Genomic DNA, 20937 nt, shown 5'->3' on the forward strand with positions numbered 1-20937 from the left:
AACAAGAATAGCCTGAGAAAATATGACCTTTGTTTTTGATATTTGCAAAACTGACAAGAATCTTATAATTAAGTGTTAGATTCTGTAAACAAGTCAAGATGGCGCCTGGCATTTTGCAGAGGGAGTGGTTTGTGAAGTAACACTATAAAGGTCCGCGGAGCGTCGGAGGGAGAGACCACACAAGAGACCAGCCTCATGCAATTGCAGGGGGAAGTTTTATTGGACCAGCATGCTGGGGCTCAAGGCTCACTCAGGAAGGGAGAGCAGCCCAGAGCCCAGAGCAGAGGTCAAGCAGAGCTTAAGTATACTTTTTGGAGAGGGTGGGGGGCTTTGCATACATCAGAACAAATCATCTTGAGGCGCGGGAAAATTGAACAACAACCCTGAGCCATGATTAGTACATCTATTGGCGGGAACAGTCTGGGCAGAGGTGATTGGTCACCCCTGAATGGGGTACACATTTAAACTGATTGGTTTGTGGCCTGGATGCTTACATCTGAGCTATTTGGAGCCCTTAGCTAATAAACAACCAGGGAATCAATGGAAATATTTACTGGGCAGTTCAGGTATTGTTCTAACAGCTACAGAGATTACAGGTTCTGGGGGTAGCAGAGGAATTTTAACAATACCTGGCCTATTATTATTATTTTTAGCCCAAGCCTTTCAATTTAGAAACCTTACAATCCCCAGTCTTTTACACTTTAACTCAGACTCTTGCAGCTTAGAGTCAGCTTAGAAATTTTACCTTTACATTCCCCACTCCTTTTTCTGGCTACTTTTAATTTTAAAAGTACTGAATCATAATTATTGAAGGGTATTACATTACATGAGTTGTCCTGTGTTTCCTGGAATCATTTTTAGTATGGCCTTCATTTTAGATTTTACTTGATATTAGACCCCGATTTACCTAACTACACTGACTACCTAACTTTAAATCTGGCTTCGTTTTTCCCTCTAATTTGGGAACTCCTTACTGCTGTGAGGAAGGGGGACGAAGAGAATCTTTCTGGCTTCTTCAGGCTGAAAAGGGACGGCGTGGGGCAAGCAGTTTGGAGTCCCCCTTAAAAATATCGGGTCTATCGAGTGGTCCATGTTAAAAGTCCAATTGAGAAGTAATAGGCTGGAGGGCCATTCAAGTGATGGGTGGTCTATAAGAGAAACAAGAACTCATTAGTACTGGAACCAGACTGATGCAGCAATAAATGCCACAGCACAGGAATATGCCAATGAGTATAATGGCCTAGAGAAAGACTAACAATGTTTTTTATCAGGAAATACCAAGAACCAGGAGCTAAAATCTTTAAGGATATTTGCCACATTGTCAGAAATGTCAGGTATGTAAACACAACAACTAACATTTAGGGTTACAGATGTCTTTTCCTTTAAGATATAGTCTAATAATTTAATGCCATCTGATCCTGTAAAATCCTTTTACTAGTGTAACCTCTATGTCTAATAGAGAAATCTTTAATTCTGTTACTTAGGGCTGGATAACCATACTAGCAAACATCAAGCCTACCTGCGTTGGTTAGAAATAAAGGCCTTAGATTAAAATTGTTCTATCAGTCCCTTTGACAGTTATCAGGCATTTTTACCTAAGAGTCTCTTTTGCAGCCTCCAGTTTACTTATGGTTGGAGGTTACATTTAACTATTATTATTATTTAAGATGTCCAGGAACCGCTGTGCTTTGGCTTTGACTGTCTTTGCTAAGTGTTTAAGATGAAGCAAGTCAAACTGACTTCTGTTTCTTTAACAGTCAGCTGAGTCTCCTTGGAGTCCTCGGGAACTTCATAGCAGCTTCTCAGTTCTACTAGTGCCATCTGCGCTAGGATGGGTCCAGGCCTTGCTTGACCATGTGGCTTCCCTCAGAAGCATCAGGGATGTCTCCCTTCTCTGATGACCCTCCTCTTTATAGCAAATGCACTGATTGGCCTTCTGCCCTCCACTGGTCTCATTAATCTCCCTGCTCGGGAAGTTATGTGGCCTAGAGTTGCAGAGCCCTTTGAAAAAGTTCCCTATTCCCTGATTCAGACTGACTCAGAGGGCAAGAGTCAAATTTTTAATTTTAAAACTTAATCTTAAACATCTAGCAAATAAGTCAACAGCCTTATATTAAGGGTACTAGGCTTTAGTACCTATCTCTCTATCCTGTAGGTGATGACTCCTTGTAACACATTATCTTAAATTAACCCAGGTCATGAGCTCTTAAAGCAGTACCTTAAAACATTAACAGGCAATCCTTAGTCCATGTACAAGCAAACTACAAAACAAAACTAACTAGGGTAAAAACCATATTTAATTTATATAATAGCTACCTAGAATTTTGGCAGAGTTATACATTATAATCCCCTGTTTGATATCCTGGCAATCGTGACAAAAACTAACTTTTGGGCACAACTGTAAATGTATTGAAATCTGGCCTAATTTTTTTTATAGTCACTTTCACACATAGTGAGATGGGACATAGAGTCTTATCTCAAGTAAGGCGGGGTTCTTTATAAATTTTAAATACTATTGATCCTTGTTTTTTTAGACATCATTTTACAAAGCCTACATAAATTGTTGTTTAAGTTTACATGAACATTAGTTAACACAACATAATATCACATCTAAAACATGAATTAAGGGAAGGCTGGAAGCTTTTAACCTCTTGTAGGAGAGCAGCAAAGTACTTCTGTGTTTTACAATAAAACCTTTACCCAGATTAGGCTCTCATTAACTTAAAAATACATTTAAATTGTGTCTCAGTGTAGAAAGCATCATAGAACTTTACATATCTTACTGATACCAAGTCCAGTTATAGAACACAAATGATAAAGCTTTTACCTTACAGACTTGTATACCCGGAAGACATGAGCACATTAAAATTACATTGATGATTTTATATTAACCAAGTTTGGCTTTTAAAGAAATGACTAAGGGGGAGATGGCAGGGCTTAGTTAAATGGCAGCAACCCGTCTCTTGGCAAGTTTTTTCAGATATCATTACCAGCACCTGAAGAAGATAAGGCAAAGGTTAGTTTTGGATTAAGAGGTTCTCTGAACTTGTTATTTCCCACTGTCTGATGTCCGTTGCATTCCATCGTGCCTGGTAGTGAGCTTTAGCACTGAGTGAACTGTTCTCTTGAAGATGTTGGGGGTCCATCGGTCATCAGAGGCTGGTAGTGCCTAGGTAGAAGCTGGTTGGAAGTTTAATTTGAGACTTTCTGCAATTGGATCTAAAGGAACTTCTTTATGCAGAGCAAGAGAGCACAAGAAAAGTATTGAAAAATAACAGTTGTTGTTTAACCATAGTTGTGTAACTTACTCAAAAACTTATACACATAACCAATTTATAAACCTCTTTTTGTTCACATTTTGAAACAATACTTGTAAATTTTTGAATTTAAGCAGATTATTTTATAGACATCAACATTTTATTAGGGTCCCTTTGAACACCTAGAAAAACTTATAAGCTTAATTTTAAAGACATCTTTACTTTTATCTGTTTACCCAATCTAAATTGAACCATTTGAATCACGTGAATTAAAGATATTTGGATCCATTTTTAATTTTTTTATGAGTGCTCCTCATCTGTCAATTGTTATATCACTGCAGGATATATGGACATACACACATACAGACATACTGACATACAACACATAACAAGAGTGTGCACACATGACAATAATAAAGGCCTCGTAGATTTTCACAGATGAAATTTCCATTGCAATGTTTTTTTTTTAAAAAAACTCCACTGATCAGAAAAACATTAACCCAGGTCTGCAGGATCAGAATCGCGAGCTCAAAAAAAATACAGAATCTAAGAAAAAGCAAGAGTCCTAAAAAAAGATGACTGGTCAGTAGTTGTAAATACCATACAATTTACTTCTTGGTTTGGTCTAGTTTGAGTTCAGGTAAAAAGACACTTTTATTTATTTATTTATTTTCTTGGGCCTGAGCTCCAAGCTGCTTTGGTTTGCATATCAGCTCAAGCCCTGGCCAAAGTCTGGAAGGAGCAGGGAAAACTGGTATTTTAAGCAGACACTTTAGGCCTAAGGCATTTTTTTTTTCTTCTGAATCTTACACCCTGGGAGGACATATCAGAATTTACTATTCTTATCCTAGTTAATGCATTGGTACACCTAGTAAGATTTTTTTTCAGGCTACCCAGTTCAAAATTGAAACTTTTAATTTTTTTTTTATCCTAAGTATTTAAGTTTTCTAGCACGAACTATCTGAAATCAAACTAAACAATTGCTTAAACCCAACTTTTAACTGCAAGATAGTGCAATGCTTTAGAAACCCAGGTACACATTCAGCCCAGATCCTTCCCAAGAAACAATCCATAACATCAACACATTATTGCATCCATTGTTCCCTCTTTTTTTTTTTTTTTAACCTTTTAGCAGTCCCCTGCCAACTCCTCCTCCTACTCCTCCCGCCCTGCTGTGGTGGAAATATGCCCTGTGGTAGCCCGTTGCCGGCAGAGGAGGGGGAGGAGGGGCAGTCCCCCGCTGACCTCACCCTGGATTCAGTTCGCCCGTCCAGAGGAACAGGGACGGGACAAATCCATCATACATGCTGAAAGACAATATCTCTGACTTTGTGGATTAGAGAGAGATGGAGGGACCCTCCTGGGGGCCATTCTGAAGCGCAGAGAGACAATACAAACTTGACACAAACATGGACACACAGTAAACGTTTAACACAGTTTAGAAGCAAAGATTAAAGACAGGCAGTAAACTCAACCTGAGAGAAAACAGAATTGCCGGCAAAACCAGACGGGTTGGCAGCCCCGACGGGGGCGTTTTCGCTCCCCCAGATGAGGGACCTTTGTCCCTCCCCCGAGTTCCCCAGGGCGTCCCTCTGGGGAACGTGGCTGGCTAAAGACACGTCTGTCCACCACAGCCAGCCACAGCCAGGGAAAACTCACGTTTTTCACTGGAAACCACATGCTACCAACCCAAAACCAGAAGGCTCTGAGAGCTCACGCCCTCTGGGGGCTCACGCCCGCCATTGAGCCAAAAACCAAACACCTGGAGAGGCTCTGAGAGCTCACGCTCTCCACTGAGCCCAAAACCAAGCCCTGAGCGATCGCAAAAAAGACAAGAGAAGAAGGAGGAGAAAGGGAGAGAGAGAGAGAGAAAGGAAGGAAGGCGCCTTACTACTTACCCCCGAAGCAGTCCGTTGGGGTCTCCCTGTCCGGCGATGCGCAGTTCCCGGCCAACGCACCAAATGTAAAGGTCCGCGGAGCGTCGGAGGGAGAGACCACACAAGAGACCAGCCTCATGCAATTGCAGGGGGAAGTTTTATTGGACCAGCATGCTGGGGCTCAAGGCTCACTCAGGAAGGGAGAGCAGCCCAGAGCCCAGAGCAGAGGTCAAGCAGAGCTTAAGTATACTTTTTGGAGAGGGTGGGGGGCTTTGCATACATCAGAACAAATCATCTTGAGGCGCGGGAAAATTGAACAACAACCCTGAGCCATGATTAGTACATCTATTGGTGGGAACAGTCTGGGCAGAGGTGATTGGTCACCCCTGAATGGGGTACACATTTAAACTGATTGGTTTGTGGCCTGGATGCTTACATCTGAGCTATTTGGAGCCCTTAGCTAATAAACAACCAGGGAATCAATGGAAATATTTACTGGGCAGTTCAGGTATTGTTCTAACAGCTACAGAGATTACAGGTTCTGGGGGTAGCAGAGGAATTTTAACAATACCTGGCCTATTATTATTATTTTTAGCCCAAGCCTTTCAATTTAGAAACCTTACAATCCCCAGTCTTTTACACTTTAACTCAGACTCTTGCAGCTTAGAGTCAGCTTAGAAATTTTACCTTTACAACACCATCGAGCCATTAAGTGTAGAGATTCATTATTGGTTGACTGCTGTATCTAGTTTATGTTAATTAAGATAAGCTGTGTGGAATGTATATATGTACCCCTCCTGTCCTACAATAAACAGCTCCCACTCCTGCTGTATCATTGTACACAAGTTGCTTGTCAACCCCCCCCTCCCCGTTATTTTGCTGCAGCTGGACTGCGGCAATTAAGCAATTAAAATCAGGCATGTGTCATTTGACACTTTCACTCTAATAAGGCACCCACTAGTCTGTGATCACATATCACTCCTGTGAGAAATGTCCACAGTCTGGGGATACCCATCAACTGCCTATGTAATCAACTCTAAATCAGCATCCTGGCAGGATAGACTTTGGACATTAACATTTCACTTTCTTGACCAACTGGTTTTGCAAATAAATTTTCCTTCCCTGCCTCAATACTTTGTCTTTCTTGATTTACTTGGCCCATTGTGTGATGAACTGTCAGATCTCTGTCTGGGAATATTTGCATATTTTTGCTTTCTTCCAGAGTGTCAGAAAAATGGAATCTTAACCATTCATATTGGCTACTTACACTTACATTTAAGATTCATCTTTGTCTTTGCATGACTTGATGCTTACTATTTTTTCAAATCTTGGAATAGTGTTTCTGAGTTGCTTTTACTCACAACACTTCTGATACTGAATAAGATATTTTTTCTTCTTTTTGATACAAAATACATATATCTTCTCCAGTCCCGCTTCTCCAATTCTCTGACATCAACTGAAGTCCCAACAATTTACTTCTCACACTATGGAAAGGTTCCAAATTAATAAACCTTTTCTCACTTAATACAGAAATCACAAATCCCAGACCACTCATATTTCAGGTGTTCTCATGACCTATTCTTCTTAGATTTGATTATTTGCTAAAAATTTTTGTGAAAATACTTTTGTGTCATATATTTTTGTTTTATACACACACACACACACACACACACACACACATATACATATGAGTGGAATTGCTGAGTAAGATAGGAGGTATATGTTTAACTATATTAGAAACTGCCCAATATTTTTCCCAAAAGTGTCATACAAGTAGTAATTTATGAGAGTTCTAACTATGCCATATCTTCAATGCTTGATCTTTCTTTTTAGGCATTCTGGTGGGTATATAGCAGTATCTTACTATATTTTAAATTTGCATTTCCTTGATGAATAGTAATGTTGAGTACATTTTAATTTACTTATTTACTGTCTGTTCACATTATTTTGGGAAATAAGCACTCAAATTCTGTCCATTTTTAATTGGGTCTTTTAATTATTTATTTGTAGGGGTTCTTTATGAATTATTGATGCCAATTTTTCATCAGATATATGTTTCTATAAACTGACTATTTGTGTGTGTCCAAAATTTACATTTTGAGATTCTAACACCTCATGGTATTGTGTAGTTGGAGATATTACCTTTGGGAAGCTGTTGTACTTTTCAGCCCCAGAACTTTTTATGAATTTATAATTTATAGTGTCTATTTGACCATCCATCATTCTACCTTTAACTCTTTAGCATATTTAAGTTAGTTAAAGTATTTGCCTAGTAAGTTCAACATCATGTTTATCAGAGATGGTTTTGTCAATTTTTTCTTTGATCCATATAGTTGTTTCTTTATATGCCATGAAATTTTTGTTGATGCTGGATATTTTGAATATTACAATGTGATCACTTGGGAAATCAGATTCTCCCACCTCCCTAGTGTTTTCTGTGTTGCTTATGTTTTTTTTTTTCCTGTTAAAAATGAGATTCCATTCTCTATTGTATTATTATTGGCCTATAATGAAGACGATGTTATAAAACAATACCAAGTGATAATGTTCACTATGTGTTGTTTGGTGCAAAGAGATAAATTACTTTATCTTTTTTTTGTTCTAATGATCTTATTTTTGTAAAAATATCAGAAGAATTGTATCTAACATTTAATCTTGGTTTTCTGTGGGAGGGGAGTATGTGAGGCACTTGTGTTTATTTTGTTCCTTCACTAGTATTTCTGATTTTTCTAAAATTTGCATATATTACTGCTTGATTTATGGCCAAATCTTCACAGTTGCTCATTATTTACCCATTGAGATTGACCGAATTTCAAGCTTCTTTCTTCTTGGCAGGCCTCTGAAATTCTGAGTAAATACTCAAATGCAGAATGGCTGACCTTAGGAGGCATCATATCCTGTCAGACTAACCCCATCAGGCTGTTTTCTCACTTTCCCCATTTGCTTGCCCAATTGCCTCTCAAAAGTTACTAACCATTCTTATCCCTCCATGTAAAAAAAAAAAAAAATCCTTTAATTTTTGAGATGCTTTCAGATCCTGAGATAAGAGTATATTTCTTATCACACACACACACAAAAACTTTTTTTTTTAAGAGAGAGTGAGAGAGGAGAGAGAGAGAATTTTTAATATTTATTTTTTAGTTCTCGGAGGACACAACATCCCTGTTGGTATGTGGTGCCGGGGATCGAACCCGGGCCGCACGCATGCCAGGCGAGCACGCTACCGCTTGAGCCACATCCCCAGCCCCACACAAAAACTTTTTGAATAAACTTTCTTTTGCCCAAATCAGGATTTATTTTGTCATTTTAAGAGTCAACTTTCTTATTTTTTCCCCAATTTTTTACCACTCACTTTTAAGTGTTTTTATTTGCTAGTATTTTAATTTCCTAGTATAATTTAACTTCTCTATACGTGTGTATATATATTTTGTTAAACTCAGCCTGATTGCCTTTTAAAATTGGGAGCCATCTCTCCACAAATACATAAAAAGCTAATTTTGGCTTTACTATAAATTACTGCAAATTCTGAACTTGCTTGGAATGCCTGCCCTGTGCCTTAATTCACCCATGCCTGGCTTTCTGGGAACAGATAGCAGCCCTCTCTGAAACATTAGTGATGCCTCATAAATATTGGCCTCACTAGCCAGATAACTACTCTCTTTGAGGCTCTAATGACCTTCATAAATTCTGATGTCGGGCCAGCAAAAATATAAACTACCATTTGTGTTAAGCTCCTCAGAGTTTGTCATTTGTAACCCCCACTTTCTGGGCTATAAAGTTGGGCTGCAAGAAAGATGCATTGCTGTCTCCTTCCTGCAGTTTTTTTTGGGAGAGGCAGCCCAGCTGGTGGAAATAATAAGCTTGCTTTAATTTGATTTTAATTGGAGTCAGTGGCCTTTTCTTTGGGTCCTAGTCTAACAATTTATACATACACATGTGTGCATGTGTGTGCCCCCGAGGGCCCAAGTTGTGTACTAGGGACCAAACCCAGCATGCTAAGCAACCTTCCTCCTATTAAATTACACCCCCCAGTCCCTCGTTCATATTCATAATTCACACAGCTTTGTGTCTTTACTCCCTTTGGTAGTCTGGTGTTCAAATAATGCACTGATTATGTACATGGCCGTTTTTTCTGGAACACTGGAAAAATTCAGGGCTACTGAGAGTATACGTTATAGCCCTGGGCCACACCCCCTGAACTGCTAATGAAGAAATAGTCCCCAGTGTCGTGGATCGTGCTTATAGAAAATAGAGTCTGCACATTGGTGGCTCACTGCACATAGCCCTGGACTGGTCCTCTGGTGTTTGTGCAATTTAGTGTAGATTTTTGCTTTTCGGATTCTTGGGTGCGATCTGGAAGACAGTACCAGATCCCGCGCAGTTTGACAGGCTGGCCTGGTCCGGCCTGGAGTAGTGGGGGGAGCGGGAAAACCAAGGAAGCGTATTACTTATAGTTTATCATTATTTTTAATATAAACAAATCCATAGGTGTGTGTATTTTCCTTTTTTATATGAAAGCTATTATATAATATATAATACTATTATATATTATAGAATACTTGATTTTCTCAGATTTTCTTTTGTTACTTAATAATATAGTCTGGAGCTTCCCTTTAGTACTATGTAGAGCAATTTCTCTGCTTTTTTTCCTTAAGATGCTAAGCTCTCTGTGTGTGTATACCACAATACATTACACCAGTTTATTAATCAACATTTTATTTGTTTCCAGTCTTTTGCAAATATAAAAAGTAATGTAGACTTGTGCTTAGGTCTTTTCATTTTTTGACCTATGTGTCCTTGTGGTAGGTGGATTCCTAGAAGTGAGATTTTTTCTGAGTCAAATGGTAAATTCATATGTAATTTTACTAAATAGTGGTTGATATTTTGATTCTCACCAGCAGGATGTAAAAATGCATTTTTGTCTATAGCAAAACCAAACTAATTATATATATTATTATACTTTTGGATTTTTGCCAGTCTGATAGTGAAATGATTTGATGTTATATTTATTTATATTTTTTCTTTTTATTTTAAAGAGCAATTTTGATTGCATAAACTTTAGTGTCATTTGGATTTCTCTTCCAATGAATTTTCTATACAAAATTCATACCCATAGTTCTGTAGGGTTGTTGGTTTCCTTACATCTCCATAGAGTTAGCTTTTTATATTCAATGGATTTTGCATTCATCAATTCAAACAATTGTTGATTGAAAATATTTGGAAAGAATTGCCACTGTACATGCTTTTCTCTCATCCTCATTCCCTAAATAATAGTATAAATAGTATAACAAATATTTATGTAGTATTTACATTGCCTTAAGAATTATAGGCAATCCAGGGATGACTTTAAATATACAAAAAGATATGCATAGATTTTATGAAAATACATTATATATAAGGTAGTTGAACATGTGTGTATTCTGGCATCTGTGGGGGATCCCAGAACCAATCTCTCATGGATTTTGAGTGGTGACTATATTTGTAAGAACTCTTCCAATAGGAATGTTAGTCCTTTCTTTGTTAAGAAAATAGCAAATAACTTATTCCCAGTTTAATCTTTTAATTTTGATTGTGAATTTATTTTTAGTTTACTTAACAATGAAGAATTGTTTTGTTGTTAATTTTTAAATTTTATGTGGATAGATTTGTCAATATTTTCTTTTAGTGTATCTGAAGTTTTAATCATGGTGAGGAATATTAAGTTATGGGAAAATTCATACTTTGTTTTTCTAGTATTTTTAACTCTTTTTACATTTAACATTGACTAGTCCATTGGAATTTTTTTGATATATAAATGGGAATGGATTCTCTTTTATTTTTTTCATCTATCTATTCAGTTATCTTATCATCTCTTAATGAAAAATTTTTCCCCTACTGTATAATACTACCTTTATTACTTGCTAAATTCTAGATGACTTTGAGCCTAAATTTCTGGAATTTCCTTTCATATTTCTATTTATGTACCTATATCCCATTATTTTAATTATAGGAACTTTATAATATATTCAACTTATGATATGTTGGCTCTTCTCATTTCTATCCTATTGAGCCATCCACTCATAAACTAGGCCTAGTGTTTTTCCCTTCCTGGTCAGCTATTCACAAGAAATTCCCACAAGGCCATATGTATTAGGTATGAGAGTAGCAACAGTGGTAGGTAATACTTGGATCTGGGACACCTCTGGGTATAATTCACTTGTGTCCTGTGGAAATACATCATTTCCTCCCTCCATTCCTTCCTTCTCTGTTTTTCTACCTGTTTTTTTCTCATGTATAAATGTTTCACATAGACACAAATAAATACACAATTAGTTTAATTTTTTACTATTTTTTCATGTTTAAATACAATTTTAAACATAATTATTAGTGGCTATGTAATATTCCATCATATATTTTACATAACTTATTTGTTATTTTTACCTATTTTCAATCATTACAATTATATTAATAACCACATCTTTGTCTTCTTCTACAAGAATTTCTTTGGGATAATACTTTACAAAGTGAGTCAAAGGATCAGAACTGTTTTCATGACATGTTGCCATCAGGGAGATTGTGCCTATTTATATTCCTATCAGCAGTACAAACATGCATTTATCCAAGGGCTTGATAATATCAAGTATAACTTTTTTCCTCATTATTTGCTAAACTGGTTAGTGGCAAAGTTATGTTATGGTTGCTTGGGTTTACAATTCTTTGCACTGAACATTTTTCCTTAACTTACTTTTCTATGAATATCTTCTGTTGTATTTCCTAATCATATCCTTTACTCATTTCCTTTTTTTAGTTTTAGACGTTTATTTTTGGCTTGTCTTTTTTCAGTGGGGGGGAATACTGGGGACTGAACCCAAGAGTACTTTACCACCATTGAGCTCCATTTATACTCCTTTTATTTTATTTTTGTACCAGGGATTGAACTCAGGGGCACTTAACCACCCAGCCATTTTAAGAATATTTTATTAGAGACAGGGTCTCACTGAGTTTCTTAAGGCCTTGCTAAGTTGCTAAGGCTGGATTAGAACTCTCTTGAGTCCCTGAGATTACAGGTGTGCACCTCCAAGCCTGGCTCCTTTTAAATTTTTGAGATGGAGTCTTTCTCAGTTGTGGAGGCTAGCCTTAAAATTGTGATCCTTATACCTCAGCCCCGCAAGTAGTTTGGATTACAGACATGCACCAGTATTTTTATGCTTAAAATGTTAGCCCTGTTCTTACCAACACAAGTGGAAATAATTTCTTAACTTTTTAAACATTTTTTTCAATTGACAAAATTTGTACATATTTTTATAACATGTTTCAAATGTATATATTCCTTGTGGAATGGCTAAATTAGGTAATTAACATGTAGTGTCTCACATATATATCATTTTGTGGTGACTACTTACAATCTACTTTCATCACTTTTCAAGAATATAATATATTGTTATTAACTATAATTATCATGTTATATAATAGATCTCTTGAACTCCCTTCTATCTAACTGAACTGTTGAATACTTTGACCAACATCTCTGTAATCTTCCTATAACTCTAGCCTCCAGTAACAACCATTCTTTTCTCTACTTCTGTGAATTCAACCTTTTTAGATTCCACATATAAATGAAATCCTATGATTTTTATTTTGCTCAACATAATGTGTCCAGAATGTCCCATTTTTTTTCCCAGTTTCAATGGACATGTTTATTGATCATTTAATAGTTCATCAATTGCTTCTCCCTAAAACTGGAATTTCATCTTGTTTCCATGCCGAGTAGTGAACAGTGACAAGCTAATCAAAATAAGCTACTTCAAAAAGAGAACTAAGCTAAAGCAGCTCACTTTGTTTTAACAGGCACAATACAAATAGATGCACTCTAGAATGCACAATGGTTTAGTCACTAAGAAATTTAAATGAGATCTTGAAGAATATAGGCAAATCTAGGGTGCAGTAAAGATGAGCTGAGATGCTGTGCAACCGTTTAAGGGTTCCTGGTGCTACCTCTCTTGGCCACTAGCTGAACGTTGATGTGGGGGGAGGTTTTAGCTAATACCAAGTGGAGATGTAAAAAATGCTAAGATGTCTTAGGGGCCGTGCACAGGAACCAAAAGGCAGGAAAGTACTAAATATTGCTGAGAGCATCCACCCCAGGAAGGACTTTACCTTCCAGGAGCTCCAAACTAGCACCACCACCAGTGCTCACATGGCTGACTTTATCCTCTGTGTTCCATTTGGCACAGCAAGTGGCAGTGTCTCCACCACCTATGATAGTGATGCAGCCCCTGGCAGTGGCTTTCACCACCTCGTCCATGAGTGCTTTGGTTCCCCGGGCAAAAGCTTCCCATTCAGACACCCACAGGTCCATTCCATACAATTTGCTTAGCCCGACCAACAGCCTCAGCATACTTCTTGCTGCTCTCAGGGCCACAGTCCAAGCCCATCTAGCCAGCAGGTATTCCAGAGGCCACAGTGGCCTGGCCAGTCTTGGCATTCTCATCAAACTTGTCAGCAGTGACAAAATCAACAAGCAAAGTAATCTTCACACCATTCTTCTCAGCTTTGGACATAAGGTCTTTGACAATCTTGGATCCCTCTTCATCAAACAGAGAAGTGCCAATCTCCATGTTGTTAAGCACCTTAAGGAAGGTAAAAGCCATTCCACCACCAATAATCATCTCATTCACTTTGTCCAGCATATTATTGATCAACTGGATCTTGTCTGCAATTTAGCTCCGCCTAAGATGGCCAGGAAAGGTCGCTCTGGGCTCTCCAAGGCCTCGGCAAAATAGTTCAACTCCTTCTTCATCAAAAAACCACCAGCCTTCTGTGGAAGATTGACTCCCACCATGGAGCTGTGGGCTCGATGGGCGGTGCCGAAAGCATCATTCACATAGACATCCCCTAGTTTGGAAAGTGACGCTCGGAAAGCTTCTACTTTAGCTGGTTCAGCTTTAACCTTGTTCCCAGAAGCATCTTTTCCCTTCCCTTCTTCCTCAACATGAAAGCGAAGATTCTCCAGCAGGATAACAGACCCAGCTGGTGGATTGGCACAAGCTTTCTCTACTTCTGGGCCCACACGGTCCTTCAAGAACAGAACATCCTTGCCCAGCAAGGATTTTAGTTCTGCAGCAACTGGTTCTAAGGAGTACTTGTCAGGCATGGGAACACCATCAGGCCGGCCGAGGTGGCTCATAAGGACAACTGACTTGGCTCCATTGGCCAAGCAGAATTTGATGCTTGGGACAGCAGCCTTAATCCTCTGATTGTTCGTTATCTGGTTATTCTTCAAAGGAACATTGAAGTCCACTCTCATAATGACCCTCTTCCCTTTAACGTCCAGCTTGTCCAGAGTCAGCTTGTTAGACAGCGACATTTTGGCAGTAAGGCGAGGGCGAGAGGTCGGAGACTGAGAGAAGGATAATGCGACCGACGTGCTGTGCTGTCCAGACACGTGCAGAATCGAATGTCCCATTTTTATCTTAAGACAAATTGCTGTTTGTGGCTAGTCAGGTTTCCATTACTGAAACACAATACCTGAGATAATCAAGTTAAAAATAGGAACAGTTTATTTCAGCTCACTATTTTTGAGGTTTCAGCTCATGATTGGTTGGCTCCATTGCTTTTGGGTCTGTGGCAAGGCAGGATATCTATGGCAAGAAACACACAGTGGAGCAAGCTGCTCACCCTCATGGGGGTGGGGGTGGGGAGAGAGAGTGGGGGGAAATAGAGACAGGAGTCCCACAGATGTCTTTAAGGGGACCCTCTCAAAGGCTCTACCCTCCTAATATTGCCACAGGCTAGGGACCAAGGCATTAACACTTATCCAAACCATATCATGGTTCTTTCTACAAGACTTACTATAGGGCTGGATATAAAAACACCCAGTGCATGAGGGCAGCTTCATTTGTACAGTGGTTTCTTGTCCTGGTCAGATACTGTAATATTCTAAGAGCTGTTTTAAATGGAGACAAGCTCTTTGCTAAAGAACAAGTTTTTTAGCCACAGAAGCCTAGGAATATGCACTGCAACTCTCTATTGTGGTTTCCCTATTATCTAGTAAAATCTACTGGTCTGTCATCTTATAGGGCTCGAGTAGCCCAGTAGCGGCACAGTTTATATCATAGTCTGATCTATTTTGAAAGAATCCTATCTTGCCTTATTGCAATACAATTTCTTAATTCTATCATGCCTTGGCCAGTGTCTCTACATCATATTTAATGCAGGGTGTGCAGCTGTTTTGATAACATGTCTATTTCTTCCATTGAAACACTGGGCAGTCACTTTTTTTTTCAACGATCAATAATTGTACCTAAGATTAACCTCATTGGCTATGATACTGCCATTGCACAAAGCTGGGCAGTCACAATTGAGAGTAACAACCCTCTGACCCACCAATTTCATTCCTCTTTTTAACCACTGGAGCTTTGGCTTTACACCCAGGGGATAATACTTGCTTATAGACAGTGACATTTAGGAAGTGGATTTGGGAAATGTTTTTACATACAAGGCTGGAATAGAATATAAAATAAGAATATATTATAAGGTATAAGGGCATTTTTCCCAGAAAAACTTGTGGTATATTTATTATTTTTCAGTTGTTATATATTATATTTTTTCTTATGTCTTTAATGATTTTGCTATGATACCAACTTGGTTCTTTCCTTTACATCCTATGTCCTTCAGGCTTTTTCCTCAAGTCACACAAGTGAGAATTTCCTTGACCAAATACAATGTGATCTTCCCTATCATATCAATTCCCTACCTTTCATTCCTAGGTTTTCTTCCTAGAACTTACCACAATATACCATAACCAAAAAAAAAAAGAACCAATAAAATTTTTAAAGTAACAAACTAAAATAAAATTATTATTACAATTGGTTAAAAAATATTTTTCCTCCTGTTTTCAACTACAAGGACAGAACATTTCTTTTGCTTACTGCTCTATACCTTAATACCAAGAATAGTGCCTGATAAGTGCTAAAAAGTTATTGAATGTCTGACATGCATATTTATGTTTTTATCATTGTACAAAGAAAATTGCAATACATAGAATGGATTGAGGTTTTAAAAAATAGGAAAAAAACTGCCTAGAGAAACTCATTATCTGTCCAAGTTTTATCTGTTGATATAAACAAAAAAGGGTAAAATATTATAGAATTCATTAGAATATATTTGATTATTGCAATCCTCATCAGAACACCAATGGCATTTTTCACAGTTCTAAAATTCATTTGGATGAATAAAAGACTGGGATAGCCAAAGCAATCCTAAACAAGAATAGTGATGTGATGCTGGATGCATCACAATGCCAGAACTCAAATTATACTGCAGAGCTATAAAAACAAAAACAGCATGGTACTGGCATAAAAACAGACATGAAAACCAATGGAATAGGATAGAAGACACAGAGACAAACCCACATACTTAGAGTCTCTGAAGGTGCCAAAAATATATGCTGGAGAAAAGATAACTTTTTAAGCAAATGGTGGTGGGAAAACTGGATACCTTATGCAGAAGAATGAGATTAGATCCCTATCTCTCATCCTGCACAAGTCAAGTCAAAGTGGATCAAAGACCTAGGAATTAGAACATAAATTCTGCATCTCATGGAAGAAAATATAGGCTCAACATTCCAACATATTGGCCTAGGCATTGACTTTTTTAAAATCAGGAATCAATAAGTGGGATGTCATCAAATTAAAAAGCTTCTGTACAACAATGGAAACAATTAAGAGCATGAAGAGAGAGGCCACAAAATGAGAGAAAATCTTTGCCTCCTATTCCTCAGAAAATGAATATCCAGAATATTTAAATAACTCAAGAAACTTAACACCAAAAAATCCTCAGTTAATAAGTGGACAAAAGAAGAAATACAAATGGCCAATAAATATATGAAAAAATGTTCAACATCTCTAGCAATCAGGGAAATGCAAATCAAAACTACACTAAGATTTTTTTCTCCTCAGAATACCAATTATTAAGAATACAATTAATAAAAGATGTGGGGGTATGGGAGGTACACTCATACATTGTTGGTGGAAATGTAAATTAGTACAACCATTCTGGAAAGCAGAATGGAGATTCCTCAGAAAACTAGGAGTGGAACTACCATATGACCCAGCTACCCAACTCCTCTGTATATATCCAAAAGATCGAAAATCAGCATCCTGTAGGGACACAGGCACATCAATGCTTATAACAGCACAATTTATAATAACTAAGCTATGGAACCAGTCTAGGTGCCTATCAGTAGATGAATGGCTAAAGAAAACGTGGTGTGTGTATATAATGGAGTTTTACTAAACCATAAAGAAGAATGAAATTCTAGCATTTGCTGGTAAATGAATGGAATTGAATAACATCATGTTAAGTGAAATAAATCAGACCCAGAAAGTTCAAGGGTAGAATGTAAACCAAAATAAGGGGAAAAAAATAAACAAATAAAAAAGTGGGGGGACAATCCCATTAAAAGAAGAGAGACCTAGTGGAGTAGAGGAAGTGGATTGAGGGGGAAGGAGGAGGGATGGGAAAAGGGAAGAATATGGAATAAATCTAACCAAAACTCTTCTATGTACATATATGAATATACCATAATTAATTTCACCTTTATGTATATCCATAATGCACTAATTAAAAAACTATAAATAAATAGAAGCTCACTTGAGTAAAGGAAAGGAAATAGGAAGAAGGAGGAGGGGAGGGAAAGGGAAAGTACTAGAGACTTAATTAGAACAAATTATGTTCTATGTTGTATAATTATGTCAGAATGAACCCCAATATTATAAATATCTATAATGAACTAATAAAAACAGAATTGAATAGAGTTGATTAGAAAATATAAAGTACATCATGGGTAGAAAAGTATTGTTCAACAAAACACTGTTTCAATTTGATATATATACATTGTTCAACTATGAATACTATATAAATATATAAGTATATTTGGTTACATAAATATTATCTACATATAAACCACATATTCACCTATCATATATTTTAACACATACTCACAAAATTTGCCTTTTTATTCTTCGTCAGCTATTTATGGAAATGTAATTTTTTTAGTGAGACTTTCTTTTGCCACCCTTTAAAATAGAATCCTTTCTCTATATACGTCTTTCTCTTTTTTAAAAAAAAAAATAGCCCTGGACAACTTACCTATGTAGTTTTTTCTTTTAATATTGATTACATCTTACACCTCTGCCTTCCCCACCTCCACCAGCATCATTAGAATAAAGGTTTTTTTTAATTCATTATGATTTTCTTAGTGCCTAAAATAGTTCCCTGATGGCACTCAATACAATTTGCAAAAGTTTGTGTAGTTGTGTTCAGTCTTGATGTAATGAGTTATTTCTTAAACTATGTTAAGAGTATATAAATGTTTAAAATGCTCTGTAAAGGAATTCTTAACTGCAGAAGACATGAGCAAAAATTATACTTCACTAAAATAGGAAAATTATTTTACTTATTTCACTACTTATAAAAAATTGGAAAAATTTAAATGTTCAATAACTGAAAAGACTATTTTAGTAGTATAAAGTATAATATTATACAACAGTTAAAACTTGAGCTACACAGATCAGTATGGATAAATTTTCAAACTAAAATTGAATTTAAAAAGCTAGTTTCAAAGGAGCGTACAAGTTAGCATTGATGTAAAAAATTGCTAAGTAAAACATGTATTTACAGATGTATGCATATAAAGTGAAAGTATAAATAGAGATGACCAATGAACATCAAGTTTAGAACAGTTGTTGAGAGTGAAAAGGGCTGTAGTTTGGGGAATAATTTTGCAAAGGTACATGTGGGCTTTAGTTTTGTAATCTTATTTGTAGACAAGATAGATGATCATGTTATTCTGTATTTTTTCTGTTAATAGGAAATACTATATTGTTTTTTAAATATGAGGCTTTCTATACCCTGTAAGAGTGAGCTGTACCTTACACCTCCCTGACCCAGTGCTTGCTAGGAATTGGAGTAGTGGCAATGAGGATACCCATCCAGGGGTTTTGGGTATGGCAGTTTATGCATAAACATTTTGCCTCAAGGAAAGGCAGGGATAAAACAACATCACACTCCCCTAGAGACTAGGAGCAGCAGTTCCAGTCTCTATTTGGGGGAGGTTTGGCCAATCTTAAACTCCTTAAGGAAAACACTAGGATGAAACATGCAGGCAGTTTCTGAAAAGTTGATGCCAGTCTTCTGACAAAAAAAAAAAAAGTGAGATAGGATAGGAACACTAAATCTTATTTTTATATATTTTAGGTAAATTGAGTTGTTGATAGCTAACAGAGTTCAGTCTGGGAGATCAGGCTATCCAGAACATCCAAAAATGATGTTAGTTTTTGATGGAAACAAAATAAAAACTTTTCAATCAAATACTAGTTCTTTATCAAGGGAATGTTTAATCCAAACAGAATTTACATAAAATTTTAAAAACACTTTATGCTTTGAAGTAACTGTCTAAATGTGTCAGAATGCCCTAAGCCATGTCTGAACTTTATAAGATCTGGCCACTTGTTCAATCTCTTGAATAATATCTCTATTTACAAAAATGGACAATTTCCCTATTAACTTGGGTTTATTCTTTGTAAGTTTCAAGTTTTGATATAGATTGGGGTGATACCATACAGTATTAATTAGGAATGATACTCTAATTTAATCAACATTGCTTGTCTTTCTTTGGGGCAGATGAATATATTTGGATAAGTCCTTTTTATAAATCAGATTAAATAATTGTCATAAATAGTGGCAAACTCCCTGAGGGCAACATATACTGCATAACTATAGTGAAAGAGAGTAACCATTCAGTCTCTGAAACAAAAAAAGGTTTATTTATTGTTTCCTGTTTCAATTCAAACAAGAGCAAAAATCTGTCCCCTCCTGGCCAGGAAGCAAAAGAAGAAGAAAGGGCTAGCATCTCACAATCCCTTCCAGGGGGCATACCCCCAGTGATTTCCCACTAGGCCTCACCTCTTAAAGCTTCCACAGCCTCCCAGTCCCCTCACTCTGGGGACCACATGTACTTTGTGGGGACAGTCATCATCTGAACTATAATGGTTCCCCAAATCTTACTTTCTCTAGCCTTGTTCTTCCCTATTAAAAAAGAAACCCTTTCTGCCTGACTTTCTGAGCACTTATGGAGCTTATGGTCAGAGGATTCCAACTGGAAAACTCTCCCTTTCCCTTTGAAAGTCTTTTGTAAATAAATTCTCTCCTCACCTAAACAAACTAAAACACTCAAAAGTTCATGACTAATGATTTCTTATTTTTCTGTGTAGATTGGTTACTATTCCATTTCATCTGATGTTGGCTGGTTTTTCAATAGACCAGCTTCATTAAGCCAGTGGTGGGGTTGGGTGTGGTGGTGGTGGGGCTGCTGAGAAAACATCACTGACATTCTTGGTACCACAGAGTTTACCATGGGTAGCTTGAGTTTCTTCAGAGCATGGCCTCAGACTTGTTCAACTTTTTGCATGATAGTTAGCTTCAAGACAGACAGTAGAAGTTGCCACAGACCTTCTTAAAGGGTAGGTCTGGCACTTCTGCCACATTCTCTGAAGCCAAAGCAAGTCGTAGACCAATGGGATGTACTTGTATATCACAGTAAAACAAAGCATAAAATGATATGGGATTGAGAGAACAAGGGGATTCATGGATTGGTGGGGCTTTCAGAAGCAATAATGTTGAGAAACTAATCAGTCATAAAAATACATTCACTGGACTGAGGCTTGACTTACTTGCTCACTTTAAAAGCATGGTCTGAGGCAGGAGCATTGCAAGCTCAAGTCAGCCTTAGAAACTTAGTGAGGCCCTAACTAACCTAGAAT

The 20937-nt window shown here is 37.3% G+C and overlaps 1 pseudogene; it reads right to left on the reverse strand.

Annotated features, from left to right (window-relative positions):
• Positions 1-12795: 12795 nt before the first annotated feature.
• LOC144376246 (phosphoglycerate kinase 1 pseudogene) lies at positions 12796-14594 on the reverse strand (annotated as a pseudogene).
• Positions 14595-20937: the final 6343 nt, after the last annotated feature.

The sequence above is a fragment of the Ictidomys tridecemlineatus genome, chromosome 1 (genome assembly GCF_052094955.1).
Source record: "Ictidomys tridecemlineatus isolate mIctTri1 chromosome 1, mIctTri1.hap1, whole genome shotgun sequence".
In the NCBI taxonomy this organism is placed as follows: Eukaryota; Metazoa; Chordata; class Mammalia; order Rodentia; family Sciuridae; genus Ictidomys; species Ictidomys tridecemlineatus.